This window comes from Protopterus annectens, chromosome 2.part0 (genome assembly GCF_019279795.1).
Source record: "Protopterus annectens isolate FY-2018-M chromosome 2.part0, PAN1.0, whole genome shotgun sequence".
Classification (NCBI taxonomy): domain Eukaryota; kingdom Metazoa; phylum Chordata; order Ceratodontiformes; family Protopteridae; genus Protopterus; species Protopterus annectens.
Genome location: NC_056728.1, coordinates 1,183,552,050 through 1,183,569,904, shown reverse-complemented (window position 1 = coordinate 1,183,569,904; position 17,855 = coordinate 1,183,552,050).

Below are 17,855 nucleotides of genomic sequence, written 5' to 3'. Positions count from 1 at the left end.
ACTGGGAAATAACATCAGGCAGCAAAATGCCAGGGCACTTCTGTAGGCTAGGCTTGTAAAGGCTCCAGGGCCATTAACCTAGTACACACCTATGAACCTATATATGCAATATAGTGGCAGTGGCAATTAATGTTGTCACCACATAGCAAGCGGTTCTCTGTTTCAATTCGCAGATGGGATGCCTTCTGAGTGGAGTGTCTTCCCTGTGTTCATATGAGTCTTCTCCAGGAAGTTTGATTTATTCCCACATTCCAAAGATATGCAGTAGCTGACTCTAGATGATTGTCACTTTTGAAAGGACATTCCAATCCCATGTCTGAAAAATGGGAAGGGGCTTAATGATGTATATATGTATCTATATATATATATATATATATATATATATATATATATATATATATATGTGTGTGTGTGTGTGTGTGTGTGTGTGTGTGTGTGTGTGTGTGTGTGTGTGTATCCATATTGATATGAGTTTAGTTAAACTCACTGGCAGCAGAATGTGTTGAGGGCACTGATGCTAACGTTGATGACATAACTTAACTTGCTTTTACACATACTCAAAGAATTAGACTTAGTCCTGGGGACTGTCAGTTTTGCACTCCTGCCACCATCTGTTTTGTCAGCAATAGCATGTCAACAAAACAGAGGTCCATATTAGGAACTTTATTTATCTATCTCTATTTATCTATCTGTCTACATATTTATATACAGTGGCATGAGCTATAGTCTCAATGACTATATTCAAATCCTAATGTTACAGGAAGTGAATGACAAAATAATATATGAGGTGGCCACAGAATTAGTAAACCTGAATATGCAACAGGTTGTACTCAATGCTGGCAGCTACTATGGTTCAAGTTATCACTGTCAGGTGTGCCATGTCATCCAGCTGTTCCTAAAACCTCACACTCTTCACAACACTGATGCTGTGCACTGCTACTGTATGGAGAGACTCACCATGCAAAAGGTGTCCATGAGATACATGAAGCATTCATCCCTGTGGATAAAAAGGTATATGTGTCTTGGAGAATACTAGATGCAGGATCCTTTCAACATCCAAAAGTGGTCATGATGGGGATATTCCAGTCATGTCCCTCAAGGATACTACACCAGTTCCTTGATTCCATGCTACAGCCTTTGAAGAAGCACATGTGGTCTACTCATATCACAGTGGAGAGGAACAATACAGTGGGACCTTTTTATGACATAGCCCATTTTCCACATGTATTAAGGGGTCATAGACTGTACTCATATAGAAGTAAAAGGCTCCACCTGATGAGCAGGGAAGAAGGTGTGTTGACTGCAGACGTTACCACTCCATCAACTGTCAGGTGGGTTGTAATGCTCAAGATATAATCTATAACATGTCCACAAGCTGTCCACACAGTATCTACAACTTCTACATATAGATTACATGTGACCTATATCAGTAGTCTATGTGGGATAATTTTCCTAAGGGGCATCTTACTGAAGTTGCCTGATGTGCCTTGGAGCTGTGATTAGCACCTATCAGAAATATCCAGACCATGTCACAGTGACTACAGCAATGCCTTATCACAAACAGGGGCAATACTGAGTGTGTGTATGTGTTTGACCTGTTGATAACCCAATTTCATTGTCTTGATATATTCACTAGTATCATATGGTGTGACCGTGGCACATGTTTTAAGATATTTTCAGTATATACTACACTCAGTAACATAATTTTACAAAAATTGTTGCAGCAAGATCTACACACTCAGAAGGATGAAGTTCCACCACAGCAAACTGTGGAGGAGAAGCCTAATGAGGAGAAGATGGTGGTGATGTCAGCTGTGAACACTGTGACAGATAAAGTAGGAATAGTATGCCGTAGGCCAGATTGAAGCAGAATGATGCATGCAAACCGAAACCCAGGCTGTGCTCATCCATTCACAAAATGGTGAAACTGTGCATCAGGCATAGGAGTAACAGAGATGAGAGGGCAGGTACAGAAGTAATAATTTGCACAAGTAGGAAATGATACATTTCACGTCATTCTTAGGAAAATCTGTGCATGGTGTGTATGGTGATTTGAATAATATTAACTTGTTGTTATGTGTGTCAGATGTGGGGCTGCAGGGTGGGAGTTGGGGTCTTAGATGCACTCTGCAGGGAAGTTCTGTTACCATTCCTATAATTGTGTGTAGATGTGGGCATTGTAGACATATGTAAGTGGGTGTCTGTTGTGTATAACCTCGGCAGATGTTGCAGTACTGTGGTGAGCTCTTAAAGATAGGTCCTGGACACCCACAGGAGATTTATGTGTAGTCCACGTACAACCTAATACATGGGAGAACCCTCTCCTGGGAGGGTCTCAGGCACTATCCAGCCCTTGGCTTGAGGAAAGAGTGCTGTATGAATGTGTGTGATGCCTCAAACCATTCACCTTAGTGACATGAGATCCAAACCGTCAAGTTGCCCCACTCACTTCCATACTGGATAGTGGGATGGAAGAAATGACACTACATGTGCCTGTCCTTCACCTCTCACTTCCATCGCAGCCCTCAGCAGTAGAGAAAGACAAAGAAAGAGAGAGATTAAGTAACCATGTCTGGCATGCTGCCTGTGGGCACAGGGGACCTGTGTTGAAAACTCTACATATAGAACATTGTGCATCTGGTCAAACATCTTCAGAATGCAGTTCCTCAAGTCATCCAATTTACTTTGTAAGACACGTCTCATCAAAAAATGAAGTGTTGAAGTTTGCCCCTCTGTGATAGCTTTGCACATTTGCATGGTTGGAGAAAAAACTATCTCATGCAGGGTCTGGTAAAGTGGTATCCATGTCCACCAGAATACAGACCTCCACTGTTGTCACTGTACTCCATGGAAATAGCAGCAACCAAAGAAAACTACAGTGAAGGGGCAGACATCAATTCTAGAATAGACCTGTCTGAAGTTCCCTGTCCTTCAGCACCTTTCTGTGTCTCTGGGCTGGTTCTTCAGGCACAGAGACATGCCCTCTGGCTGGGGATGTGGACATGGACTACACATTGCTTGTATTCAACACTGGCATGTACCCACTGGCTGTGCCAAATTCCAACTGACATCAATGTCAGAGTCTGAGTAATCTCCAACATCAGACAGTGGCATATCCATGGTGTAGCAGACTGCTGACATGTCACTTGTGAAGACACTGAAGAGAAATTCCTACAATAAATAAGATCTGTTACCATTACTTTAATCCTACTGAATGAATGATAACTAATGAGTACAGAGGCAGTACGGAATATCACCCTTTCCTTGTAGTGGTAGTGTTGTAGTAGCTGTGATGTTTCTGTGTATAACATTTATAGTACATGTAATCACAGCTTAGTACACATTTACCCAGTATGCAGTTATCTAATACTTACATGCATGCACATCCTGAGCAGAAATTCTCACACCATACTGTCATTGCATTTCAGTGTCGAAGGTTGCAGGACACCACTGTGGTATCTTAAGGATTCAGATCCCCCAAAACAGAGCAACAAGGAATTATTGCATCTTTGTTATGGTGTTTTGGCTGACACATCACGTCTTGTTACCCTACGATCCTGCAAAATGTGGGCAGCATGCTCCTTGGCAGTAGTCATCATGCTGTTGGCTCTGTGTCTGACCTGTTTCATGTTTCTGGCCTGGCTACTGATAGCATTTATTTTGTTCAAAAAATGGCCTGCAACAACACTGTAGTGCAAACTAACATCTGTGTGTTGACTGACAGTGGCTGACCTTCCACATAACATGCCTTTGACAGCAAAGAGTTGTATGCATACACAGCTGTTATGAATATCTATGCAGATAGGGCAATGGTTTTCTAAATGGGCATAATGCAGGTAAGGGCATATTGCCTGCTGCCACAGTACAGGTAACTGCTTCAGCTGGAGAAAGCTATGCATTTTAGCTGCAGAGGATTTCAAGCATATAAACAGATCTGTTATGTGTTTGTGTTGTAGAGGTGTATTTCTGCCAGAAACACTGACATTATCCTTTTTGTGCATGGATTGCATAACAATCTATAGAACACTTACTACCAAGCAGTCAGATTACATATACCTAAGCCAAAGCAGAACCTTAACCACAGCTGCCATTCACCTGTGCAGCATAATGCTGCTGTATCCTGCGGTTATATGAACGTGGATGTGCTGACGCCCCTGCCATCAAAATTCCTCCACACACTGCCACTGTAGCATACTTATGATGAGAAGTGCAGGACTGGGATTTACCTTCTTAGGGCCTACCTCTAAGAAGGTTAAATAATGACCTGTACACAGCCTCACACAACAACAGCATGCACAAATGACAGCTGTATAACTGCATTTGCACTATGTTTAAATTTGACAAGGTAACATTAACAAAATATATACTGTAGAACTTTAATGCTGAACTGCTCATGTGCTTGCACCCAGTTGCACCAAGATAACCCTCTTTTGCTTGACAAACTTTAGAGTAATCCACTTGAAAGTAGCGGTGATTTGTAAATGTTAGCAAGCATGTCAATACTCTTATTGCCTATGCAATTTTGCATTAAACAATTTATGTGGAGACAGCAAAGCAAGTACTTGAAAGAAGTTTAAAATTCAAACATGTTTCATAAAAGAGTGTAGCTACTGATAAAGAAAATTTCTGCACTGTGATTGCAGCCTGGGTGATTCCCAATATAATCTTCTGTATCACATTGGGTCTCATGGTGGCAGCCAGGGTTTATGTAGTATAATTAAGAGGCTCTGAGCATGGCAGTTATGCTGCATGAACACCACATAATGAATGTTGCTGATTCTGTGCATCATTCCTTATGCTGAGAATCTTTTTCAGTACCTAATAAGCACACTAAGCATGCATGCATGCATGATCACATCAGTGACCCTAACAGGGATGTCCTGAAACATATGTTACCTTTGTAGTCAGTGAAGACACTAAGGAACCTACCTGCTCTCAAAGTTAGGCAAGAAGAACCTAGTATACATATTTTCTGCCATCTTTCATACAATCACACCACAGTGCCATGCCAGAATTTTCTACACTACATTATGGATACACCATCACAGCTCACACTATTAAGATGCTGGACATTGAGCAGCATATGCCACAAAAGTCAATGGGTATGACTGCAAGAGGCCTACCATAACTTTCTGGAATGAGATTTGATGAATAGCCATGGCAGCCAAGGGCACTGCACATCACAGGATTCCCATGTAGTGCAGCAAGGAAAGCAAAATCTTCCTTTATCTGCTCCACTGGGACTACTGTGAGTGGTTGACTTGCCAGGACAGAGTCTAATGCCACTAGTAAACACCACTCTGGTGAGCAGTGCATGCACACCTATAGCAACTTGAGGAGGCATCATCCTGACCTTCTTATTCAGTAGAAAGAGGGTGCCAGAAATATATTATATTATATATTGCATATATCTATCTATATATATATATATATATGGGTCTACTGCTCTACATTGAAAGAACACTTCTTCAAAATAGAGCAGGAGACCAACACTTCAGTGAAAGTTTACTTCAACTAAAGTGCACTTTCACTGAAATTTAGCTCCCCGGGTGACCCAAAAAAACCCCACTAAAACATGTTTTTGCAGGGCAGCAAGCCCCCCTGCACCCCCCATGTGGGGGGCTGTGTCCCCACACCCCCTCCTACTTAAATATACCAACACCGAGATCGTACTAGAGCGGGGAAAAGGGAATATTCCCATTCCGAGCTGTAATGTGACTGCCGAAGACAATTTATTCAAAGTTTCAGTACTTCAAGCAAATGGACTCGGTGAAATGGGTTCGAAGAAGTGAAACTTCAAACATCTGCACAGATCCCATATATATATATATATATATATATATATATATATATATATATATATATATATATATATATATATATATAGTATATATAATACATTATCTTATAATATTGTATCTATCTAGTCTGCACAGGGATCGGTAGTCATCTGCATAATAAATGTGTGTACTATAGGTATGTAACCTAATGATACATATTTTTTTCTAGGTTGTGATGCCACACTGAATAGTCCTCTTTATCACAGGAGAATTGAAAGACATTCTAGGTACAACAAGCGCATGTCTTTTTCATTTCTCTTTGCAACTGCAATTATCTAAAGATAGTATTAATTACTGCATTAGCTATCTACCAGCAGCATGTGAGTGTGTGACCCTGTATAGGTAAGGCTGACTATGTTAGGGTGTACAGTGTATATATATATATATATTGTACAGTTGGTGTTATTCTGAATATGAGCAATAGAGTTATACAGGTTTTCTGTATTTGACCTTTGCACTTTGTTTCCTGTATACCTATTAGACTTTGGCAACAGAAACTGGTCCAAATAAGTAATCTTACAGGTTAGCACTATTAAACCATAAGCACTACTTACTCTTATATTCTCTACAATTACCTTGTCCCCTATTGGACCATCTTAATTCAGTTCCCTATATTACTCTAGCATGTCCAAATGTCAGTCAATGGTTTCCGCTCCAGCCCAGCTGGTGAATCTGGGAATTTTGAGGCAATGTTACAACTGTCTCATGTACACGGACAACCCTCTCCTCCTCCAAACAGGTTCAAATATATGTGAGAGATGCAACTATACAGCCAAACTGGAGGCTGAGCTCTCTCATCTCAAAACTGGTATAACCAGTCAGGAGGAGAAGGTAACCTCACACAACACAATTCCAGTATCACATAGTCCCACCACATCAGCGAACCAAACACATAAATACTCTAAAACATACTCAGAGGCTCTAAATAAAAATCTACCTAAGCAACAGAGACCTCCAAAGCAGACATCCAAGCAAATGCCACCCCAAAACAAAACACGCACAACACATAGCCCACAAAGTCAGTGTGCCAAGCAGCCACAGCCCTTAAGGCTGAATAACGCACCCGATACTCTTGTAATAGGTGACTCTATTGTCAGACACACTGACGTCCCACTCACCAGGCTGAATAAGGAGAAGGTCACAGTGAGCTGCCTGTCAGGCGCTAGGATCTGCCACATAACACAAGCACTCAGGTCACTCCAAAGCAAATACAAATATGACTCAGTCATTGTACATGCTGGTGTGAATGACCTGAGACGTACCTCCCTGGACTACATGAAAAGAGACATAGAGGAGCTCTCTGATCATGTAGCCCAGGCTGGTATGACCCTGACCTTGAGCAGCATCTTACCCTCACCTAGAATGATGCCACAGTACAAAGACAAAATGATCGATTTTAACAATTGGCTAAAAGTTTGGTGTCATTCAAAGGGGATCCAGTGTCTATCAGCCTGGGATGACATGCTCGACAAGCCACGTTGCTTCGCTAGGGACGGTTTGCACCTGTTACCACTGGGCTTTCGGATACTGGCAAAGGCTCTGGCCACCCCCATAGTGTCTTTTTTAGGCAAGGCTCAAAAGTCAAACCCACCTCCATAGACAGCACAAGGTATAAGAAACTAAGGGTAATGCTGCTAAACGCCAGAAGTCTTAACCTCAAGATGCACGCACTCGAAGCTCTCCTCAGTATGGAGAACATTGATATCTGTGCAGTGACATAAACCTGGTTCAAGGCTCCAGAGAGCACCCCAGCACTACCAGGTTATACCTCATATCATGCTTTTCGGCCCCAAAACCCAGACTGAACCACAAAAGGAGGGGGACTTTCCATATTTATCAAGGATATCCACACCTCCAGGTTAGTGGCATTGCATGAAGTATCGGAGACCATCCATGTGCAACTAACAGTGGGCAAAACTGCTTTTCAGTTTATAGCATCCTACAGACTACCCTCTCAAAATCAGGAATCCCACTCGGCTTTCCTGAAAACATTGGAGAACATGAAGATCTCTCCGAACACCATTATATTGGGTGACTTCAACTACCCAAACATAGACTGGGAGCACTACTCAAGCCCCAGCACCTTAACCCAAAGGTTCCTGGAAATTATAAACTCAAATGCTATGGAACAACTAGTCACCACTCCCACAAGAGGGGATAACATACTAGACCTGAACATTACCAGAAGTATATCCTTCATTGGTAAGATCAGACCATAAATTAATTTCACTGGATATCCACATCCCGACCCCACCCCCAGCCCAGAAAACCACAGTGAAAAACTTGTCAAAAGCGAACTTCTCACTTCTCAAAACTGAAGTGAAATCTTTCAAGGCCCCAGGGCCAGTGGAAACTACGGCCCAAACTGCAGAATCCTATATAAATGCATTCTATGGACATCTCCAGGAATGCATGGATCAAGCTATCCCAAACAAAACCAAGACCCAATCATCCAAAGGCAGGCGTCCAGTCTGGTGGACCCCAGCCATAAATAAACTGTACAACAGAAGGAGGAAGATACTACATGATAGAGCAAAATCCCTAATAGGGAAGGCATCTCTGATCAGTACTAGCAAAAAATTACGATCCCTCATAAAATCCTCCAAGGCCAGCTTTGAGAGAAAAATTGCACAGGACACTAAACACAATCATAAGGCTTTTTTCAGTTATGTTAGGAACCTGGGATGCAACTCCCAGACTTGTTCTGAGTTGATTCTAAATGACACAAAATACACTGAACCCACAGACATCACCAATATCCTGGCAGACAGGTTCAGTGCAAACTTCTCCACCCCCTCCCCCCCAAAAGAGCAAGTGTCTATCCCGGCAGGAGGCTGCCTCCCAAACATCTCTGATGCTCAGGTGAAGGCTGCCCTCTCCAAAGCAAAAAACACTGCTTCCATGGGACCAGATGGTGTCCCGGGTTGTGTCCTACATGAACTCCAAGAAGAACTAATCCCTCAAATAAAACAGCTGTACAATCTCAGCCTCACTTCAGGATATGTGCCCACAGAATGGCGTACAGCAACAGTGGTCACCACTCCACAAAGGTGGAGCCTCCACGGACCCTGGAAACTATTGCCCCATAAGCCTGACTAGCTTAGTCTGCAAGGCTATGGAGAGGATCATCATGGAGCTCATAAACAAAGACATCGGGGACCTACAGACACTAGATCCTACCCAATTCAGCTTCGTCAAGGGCAGATCCTGCCTTTTGAACCTGGTTGACTTCTTTGAAACAGTCACCAAAGCCATAGATGAAGGGAAGATAGTCCACATAGCCTATCTAGACCTAGCAAAGGCATTTGACACAATACCCCACACGGGCATCATAGATAAGCTATCCAGCTTAAATATAAACCCCTATGTCACAAGATGGGTCACAAACTGGCTCAAAGACAGAATCCATAGAGTGAGAGTTGCTGGAGCCATGTCAGACTCAAAACCAGTCACAAGTGGTGTCCCACAAGGTTCTGTCCTGGGACTGCTCTTGTTCGGTATATACTTTTCCGAGGTACAGGCCAACGTGGGAGGACTATGGCTCACCAAGTTTGCAGATGACTACAAACTGGGCACCATAATCGACTCTCCAGCTGACACAAGCATCCTTCAAAAAGGTCTCACAGAGATGGATAACTGGTGCCAGAGCCATGGTCTAAAGCTAAATGCCAAAAAGTGTATAGTCATACCCTTTGGCAAAAACAATGTGCCCACAAACTACCACATAGGCGGTAAACCATTAAGTACAGAGAAAGTAATTAGGGATCTGGGGACCCAAGTTGATAGCAATCTCTCCTTTGACAACCACATTGCCAAAGTGGTTAGAAAGACCTTCTACATGGCCCATCTCATCATGAAAGGATTCACATCTAGATCAAGAGAGGTAATCGTGCCCCTTTATTCATCCCTCATCAGGCCCATCATAGAATACAATGCCCCTTTTGGGATGTACCTTACCCGACACCTGCAGCAATTAGAAAGACCCCAAAAGTACCTCACCAAGAGGATCAAGGGACTCAAACAGATGCCATATGCTGCTCGGTTAAAAAAACTCCAGCTCTACTCAGTTGCATACCACCTACTTCGAGGCAATCTATGCCTGGCATATAAAGCTATGTCCAATCCAGAATTAATGGACATGCTCCACCTCAGTAAATCTAAATCCCTTAGAGCCACACGCTTGAGGGACTTGAACCTCAGCACAGAAATAAATAGGACTTGCTGGAGGGACAGATTCATAACCCAGAGGCTCCCTTCGCTCTGGAATAGAATTCCAATTCATGTTAGGCAGAGCATCTCATTGAATCTCTTCAAGAAGAATCTTGATGAGTGGATGGGGGATCGTAGGTTTGTTCCTGGGATTACTTCCATGTCACTATTAAACAGAGGCACAGTAAACTAAACTGTAAAAAGGGCACAGTATACTCAAATCAAGGGGTGGCGTAAGCCAAACAAAATCGGGCTAGGCTTATAATTGCCCCAGGGCAGATAGCCTAGTATGAACCTATGAACCTAATAGGTACAGTATGGTACATGTTCACAGGATCTCAATGTTCTAATTGCAGCAGTGTATAAGCAGATCAGAATTCTTTCCCATAAATGTCATAACCACATCTGCACACATCTGGACTGCTACCTAAGTACCCCCTTTTCAGATAGCACATGTAGAATAACGGCAGTTATATCATACATTCTTGCATATAAAAAGATTGTGCTGATTTAAATCTGTATTAATGTAGTAGTATGTAGCATTTCAGTAAATGCACTTCATGTATTACATAGCTGTATGCTATGTTAATATGCTTCCCTCTCTTCCTTTGTTGCTATGCTTTCTTTTATAATTATTTTGTGTTTTGCGTTTTATTTCTCTCCATTTTTTTTTTCATTTTGTACAGTAGCTGCTATAGCAGTGCTAGTGGTGGGGCCATGTTCACCAGTTTCCCAGCAGGCCCCAGCATCCCCTTTGTGTTCCCCACAAGTGTACCAGCTTACCTACCTGTGGGTGTAGGGGGGATGTTTATTACTAATAACATAGTGAATATTTTTCAACAAGCATGTGAGAGGGACATCAATGATTTGTTTCAGAATCAAAATAGCGTTCATTATTACAATTTAAAAACCGATGAACAAGCAGCACTGGATTCGTTAATAAGTAAAATAGTTGTTAAGAATGCAGGCGAAGGTGTTGCTTTTATCATAACAGATAAAATTAAATATGATAATGCTGTTTTTCACCTATTAAGTGATTCTGACACATATATTAAAATAGATAAGTGAAATTAATTAAATGATTACAGCCATATGTATGGAATGTTTGTACATGGCTATATGATAACAGAGTTATTATTTTTTTTTATATATACCTCATCCTATTATACCTAGATAGTATGATTTACCCAAAATCCACAAGTCTCTAGAACAACAACCAATAAGACCTACAGTATCTAGTAGAAGTTGGATTACTGAACTCATTTCTAAATACTTAGAAGCAAATTTGAGGGGAGTCTTTCTTGAATCATGTAACTACTTAAAAGACAACATCTACTTCCTAAAACATCTTTGGACCAGTCCACCCAAAATACCATTTCCTCATATAGGTTTGTGATACTTGATGTGGAATCAATTTTTACCATGATACCAAAAGATATAGGGCTTTATTTTTTGAGATTATTAATAAGTAAACATACAAATAAGAGTAATTTAACAATTAACACAGTATGCACTTTGTTGGATCTGATAGTGAACAATTATGTATTTAAAAGGAATATTATTTATAAAAATGCAAAGTAGCTGTGAGCACCCCCATTGCAAATACATATGCAGATATAGGTCCATATTCCATTAAGTTTACAGATTTTGGCGAGTTATGCCGACATTAGTGATAAACTTATGGACACCATTGAAATATGTAGATATTCTACAATAAATTCAGAAAAGCTCAGCACGAAAGGGAGTATTGAGGTAACAATGGCACACTTAACAAATCTGCAAGTAATCCATAATTAATCAGAAATGGTTGTCAAAGTGCATTGCATACATTAACAAAGTTATGGAAAAATTGTCACAGTTTAAGCATTCTGATAGTTATACATAAATACATACATATATGTATAACAAAATCTGTCCAGTAAGATTAAGGACAACTACGCAATATAACTGATTATATTATGAAAGAAACATGCCAGCTATCTCACTGTAAGCTGAATGGCATTTGTAATACATATTTTCAGATATTTATCCAGAAACATTACAGATGAATATGGATATTTCCCTAATTCATTTACAAACAAAATATACTTGCTTCAAAGCTCAATGCCATTTGAAATATGTATCATCAGCAATATGCGCAGTAAGCTCAGAGACAACTACGGATATCAAAGTAATTCATGTACTAATGAGATATGCCTGTTTGAACTTATGGATTCTGACTGAATCAGTAAAATTTCTAATAAAGAAATTAAAGGCAAAAAGCAATCATAGCCACCTCAGCACAGCTAACATTTGCAAACAATGGGTTAGGGACTTGTGTGGGAAAAACAAGTGATGCACACACCCAAGGAAAGTGGTAGATAGAAAATAATATGTGGGGTATGGGTGAAGAAGAGGGACACACAAGAGGGTTGTTAGAATAGTAAAAACTGAAAAAAACTCAGAATGGCATACACATTTTTTGTTGTTGTTGTTGGGAATAGGTTCCATTTTTTTAACAATCAAAAGAAAAGTAAAGATCGGGAAAAAGGAGGAGAAGCGCATCACAACAGGTATACCTGTAGAACAAATATCACAGTACAGGACATTGAAAGGTTGAAAATAAAAACAGTAAGGACAGGTAAGTTACGCATACAGCACACTGCACAACATGGGCACTGGAAAGCTGTCAAGCAGGGTGGGGATGCATACTACCTATGGTGAAATACAGAAAAACATAGTTACCTGTGCACTGTCACATTATGACATGTCGAAAACTGTGTCAGTCATACCTGGATGTGTATGACCAATGGTAAATGTGTGTTGTAGGGTAATAAATAAGGATCACAGTACAGATTGGATAAATAAGCACATATTCAAGTAATCTATCAGCAGTGCAGATACAATCCAAACAACATCACAGATGAGCAAATGCAGGTCTAACAATGCAAGATAACTGCAGCAGAGAATAGAAACAAACCCACAACCATGCACGTGAAAGACAAACAACCGAGCACAGTGCCAAACAGAAGTACTGCAGAAAAGCAACAAAATGAGACACAAGTAAGTGTACACAACCCAAACAAACATGTAATAGACTGTGTATATGTCACACACATATGCCATGTCAAAGGCAGCGCGCAGGTGTAGATGTATATGTATTACTGTCAGTAGCCTAAATGGAACATACATTAAATCAAGGTCAATACACCTACACATACCTATGGCATGTAAGAATATCTCCAAAAATATAACACTACAGCTTAACAACTATATCAGCTTGCACACATGGATGTCAACAAAGTACACTGATTAACACACAAGTATAATGAGAATAAGGATGTATTGCAATCAGTAGATGGTGACATCTGCAGATGTCCTACATCTTAAAATGGCCATATATTCAGTGCATGTGCACCTTGTCAACAAACTTATATATGGCAAAGGTCAACAATTGCAACAAGGTAAAGATAAAGGCAAAATATAATGTGAAAATATGAAGGTGAAAGAGAGGCGGACAACCTGGGCTCAATCAGAGAAAGGCACAGCAAGGTAAGTTGACACGCAGCAAATGCATGTGTGCAGCACACGGGATGCTGTAGAAGCTAAACCAAAATATATTTGATCAAATGGAAAATTGTGTGTCACATGGGCAGAATGATTTGTGATGTCTGCACAACAGATCATGAATAAAACACACATACGCTGTGCAGTCATGTAACATCAATATGCATAAGTAACCAAGCTGAAATGTTCAAGCACATACACATATACTATCATGCAAATGTTGACTGAACAAATGCAGGTGGAGCAGAGGACACTCCAGTGAGCATCGGTAAAGCACATCAGTGGTAAGTCACTGAATGTTTACATGTCTAAGGTACAATTGTGTGTCAGTATGAATATGACTATGTGCAAATGAATGTACAATCAGATAATGTGTACAACTATTTGCAGAAAGTTGTGAACTTTTTTGAATAAGTAATGGATGTTGACATTTAAGACATGGCAAACAAGGCGTAATACACTGATAAAGAATAAATGATCTGTACCACTGCAGGAAGAAAATGAGAACTGCATACAGATATGATACACTTGTATATGATCCTACATGACATCAGTATTACCAATCCATGGTACACAACACCCCATTATGCCAGTGGGACATCATGAAAACTGTCATCCAAAACACATGGGGAATGGCATATCCTTCTGTTGCAAATACATGATCTGGCAATACACAATTCCAAACTATACCATGGTGTTAGTGCTGAACTATGGGCATCATATGCTGTCTGTCATTTGCATTCAGTGAAACACATGTTTACAGACTACATCTTGTAGCACTAGCTGCAGGTTCACTGCCACAATGCATGGACAGCTGAGTGTGGGAGAAAAGTGTAATGTGTGTCATGTACACATTGAAACAGAAGTAAATGTCATGCAATGATAACACGTAAGCATGATAGTTACATGGTATACATGCACAAGAGTGCATATATAGTCCAATCAATTATATGGCAATTTGGATGTTGGCATCATAACATAAGTGGAGTACAATGACAACATTTTCAGGCCAGAGGGACCAGGCTGATGCAGTTGAGATTCATGAATGACCTCACAGATTAGTTCCCTGAACAAATTGCATATTGCCCATACAAAATCCAGTAAGAATGTCCCCATCATGTCCCGCATCTGTGTTCAGAACACATCAGTCACAGCTTCCAAGATCTCCTCCCAGTAATCATTTCTGTTCCTGTCCCGGCATCATCTCCTTCAAGGGTACAGCAAACATAGTCAGTTGGGCAGATGGGGGTCCAGCTTCTCCATCATCGCTGTCACCATTATCATCTAAAGACTCTAGCAGTGTTCTGGCATGTGCTCATCCTCATCTGATATGGGAATGTCCACGGGTCCCATGCTCTGACAAGAGGAATTGCAAAACACAGCAGAAATGAAAGCAAATGTCTATCATGCATAACATTCCTATGAAGATCATAGTAGAACTTAATATGAAAATTTACATGGGGACTGACACATATGTCTATTATGAATAGAGGTATCTTAAAAATGCATGCCCCTTGCCATCCTATTCATAAACAGGGTGTCATCATTCTTTTGTGAAAACTTTCATAAGCTTAGAGACATACACTTGGGTCATTAGCATTGTAAAAATGTATGAATGTTCAAATGTGGAGATTGTACTGTCTGCATTTAATGATTCATATGAACAGCCACCAGGTATCATTGTTAAAGTGAGGAGAAAGCGATATGACAATATCGTGGAAAATAGGCAAACCATGTGACAAACATTTGAGCTAAGCAGCGTGAGAATTGGCTGAACGCATATCAATATAATGAAGACAACTATTAACACATATTTTATATGTTCAATCACCATGGCCTGTGATATGTGACAATGAAATATTGGTTGCACTAACAGTATTGTGATTGTACAACTGTATGCATTATCTACCTAAAATTACTAGCAACCAATAGCCTGCAAAATGCAAATATCTTGATGATGCTTGTTGATTATGAACTGTTGCAAAGAAATGTCTACCTGCACGTGTTAGGAAATGTGGCTATAACTGAGTTTTAACAAAAACACATAAGGTGTTATAGGCAGAAGCAGCCCAGTGTTGAACTACAGGGCATGCTGATTATGAGTTGCTGCAAAAGAAAATGTCTGCCTGTTCATCTTTCAGTAAACCTAGTCTACAACTGTGTTTTAACAAGGGGAAATGCAATACCAATGTTGAATCGGATGGCATATCACACAGTATGCTGACAATACTGCAAACACTGACAGAGCAGGCATGTAGTCAATCTGTGAATAAGCAGGCTTACATAACAGCTCAGTCACTGAAAAACATAGATGCGCACACAAAATAAGCATGTCAAAACATACATCATAACCAGCTATCAAACAATAAGACTTGCATGTAAAGTGACTGCAAAATGTATGACAGATATAACAACCCAACTGTTATTGAGGTTGTGGAGTACAATTCAAATACTGTGCGCCAAGGCAATGAGTTAATGCTACATGATAGGTCAACATTTTTGGATTTCAATCACAGTTGCAAACACAACTATAGTATGACAATTTCACTTAACTTCATGAGCACCGGAACCATTGAGTGAGGGGTAGCACCCCCCCCCCCACACTTTTACAAGACCAATAGACCATTTTGTTTAGCCCCCATGACAGCTTCAACATAAAACAAAAAAAAATTAACAAAAAAAAACAGTGGTGGCAATGTAAATTTATGTCAGTGGTGTCTTTAAGGAGGACCCATGCCCATGCATGCGTCGTGTTTAGAGTCCATACTTAGGCGTGAAATTTTAAACTTTGTTGTTGCCCAAGATGCAGCTCGCTCTTAAGGAGAGTGTTTCAGGCACAGCTTTTCCTTTGGCCCCCGGCATACTTGCAGATAAGGAGAGATCGTGTTTCTGATATATGCTGCTACACTAGGTATTTTATAAGAGTAATTTGCAATTGCTATTTTCAGAGAAACATCAGAATTATAAGCAATACTGTTGTCTCTCTATTAATTCTTCTAAACAAAACAAAAACCCGTCCAGTTTGTGTGAACAATATTAATGCAGCTGCTGCAAGTTTTACCCAGTTACTTGACAACAAATAAAAATTACCAAAAGGTTATGACCCCCCCCCAAATATTTTAGACAGCAAGTTCAAGCACATACACTGAAACATGCTATTAAAGACAGAAGTCGTGTGTGTTAAACAAAACACACAGGAGTCCGTGTCACAGCACAACTTCGTACTAGATTTTCCCGTGGTACTAAACATCAAACAAAGCAGATAACCAGCAGTTTAAAGTTAACTGTTTTAGGAGAAACCAGCACAATTTATTCAACACCCGATCCCAATATTTTGTCCTTTTATCACTACACCTAAGTTATGAAAGGATATACATTTAGTGAAACTTATGGGACAGTCCAAAATAGATGTAATAAAAAATACCCAGTAGTACAGAGGTGAAAAGGACTCTTTTACACATTCGGAAGTCACTGCCCGATCTGGAACCATGAGTGTGAGGCAGGGGTGGGATTTGAATAAGCAAGTTCTGCACGGTAGAGGGGCACTTTAATTAATATGGGATGGCAAGTATTTGCTGTAGCAAAAAGTTTTTAATGGGGTTTTAAAACTTTCTCTGCATTGGAATTAAGGGTGTGGGAGAACGACAGAGTGATACAGCAGTTCTTATCTGTGATCTAGGTAATAAACAAATACAGTTAAGTTTTTTGTGCCTGGCATAAGCTGTTTACTGCAGTTGCATTTTGAGTGTGCTGATTTTTTGAACTGAGTTCTTACCTGTGTCTCAGGCAAGCCTTTCTGGAGAGTTTTCTAATATATGCTGCTGGGTAGTTTTGTCATGTTTCATGTGGATATGCAGCTTCTGGATTGCTGGATATGTGTGTGTGTGTGTGTGTGTGTGTGTGTGTGTGTGTGTGTGTGTGTGTGTGTGGATATGCTGCTGCTGGGTTTTGTGTGTGTGTGTGTGTGTGTGTGTGTGTGTGTGTGTGTGTGTGTGTGTGTGTGTGTGTGTGTGTGTGTGTGTGTGTGTGTGTGTGTGTGTGTGTGTGTGTGTGTGTGTGTGTGTGTGTGTGTGTGTGTGTGTGTGTGTGTTTGTGTGTGTGTGTGTGTGTGTGTGTGTATGCTGCTGCTGGGTTGTGTGTGTGTGTGTGTGTGTGTGTGTGTGTGTGTGTGTGTGTGTGTGTGTGGATATGCTGCTGCTGGTTTTGTGTGTGTGTGTGTGTGTGTGTGTGTGTGTGTGTGTGTGTGTGTGTGTGTGTGTG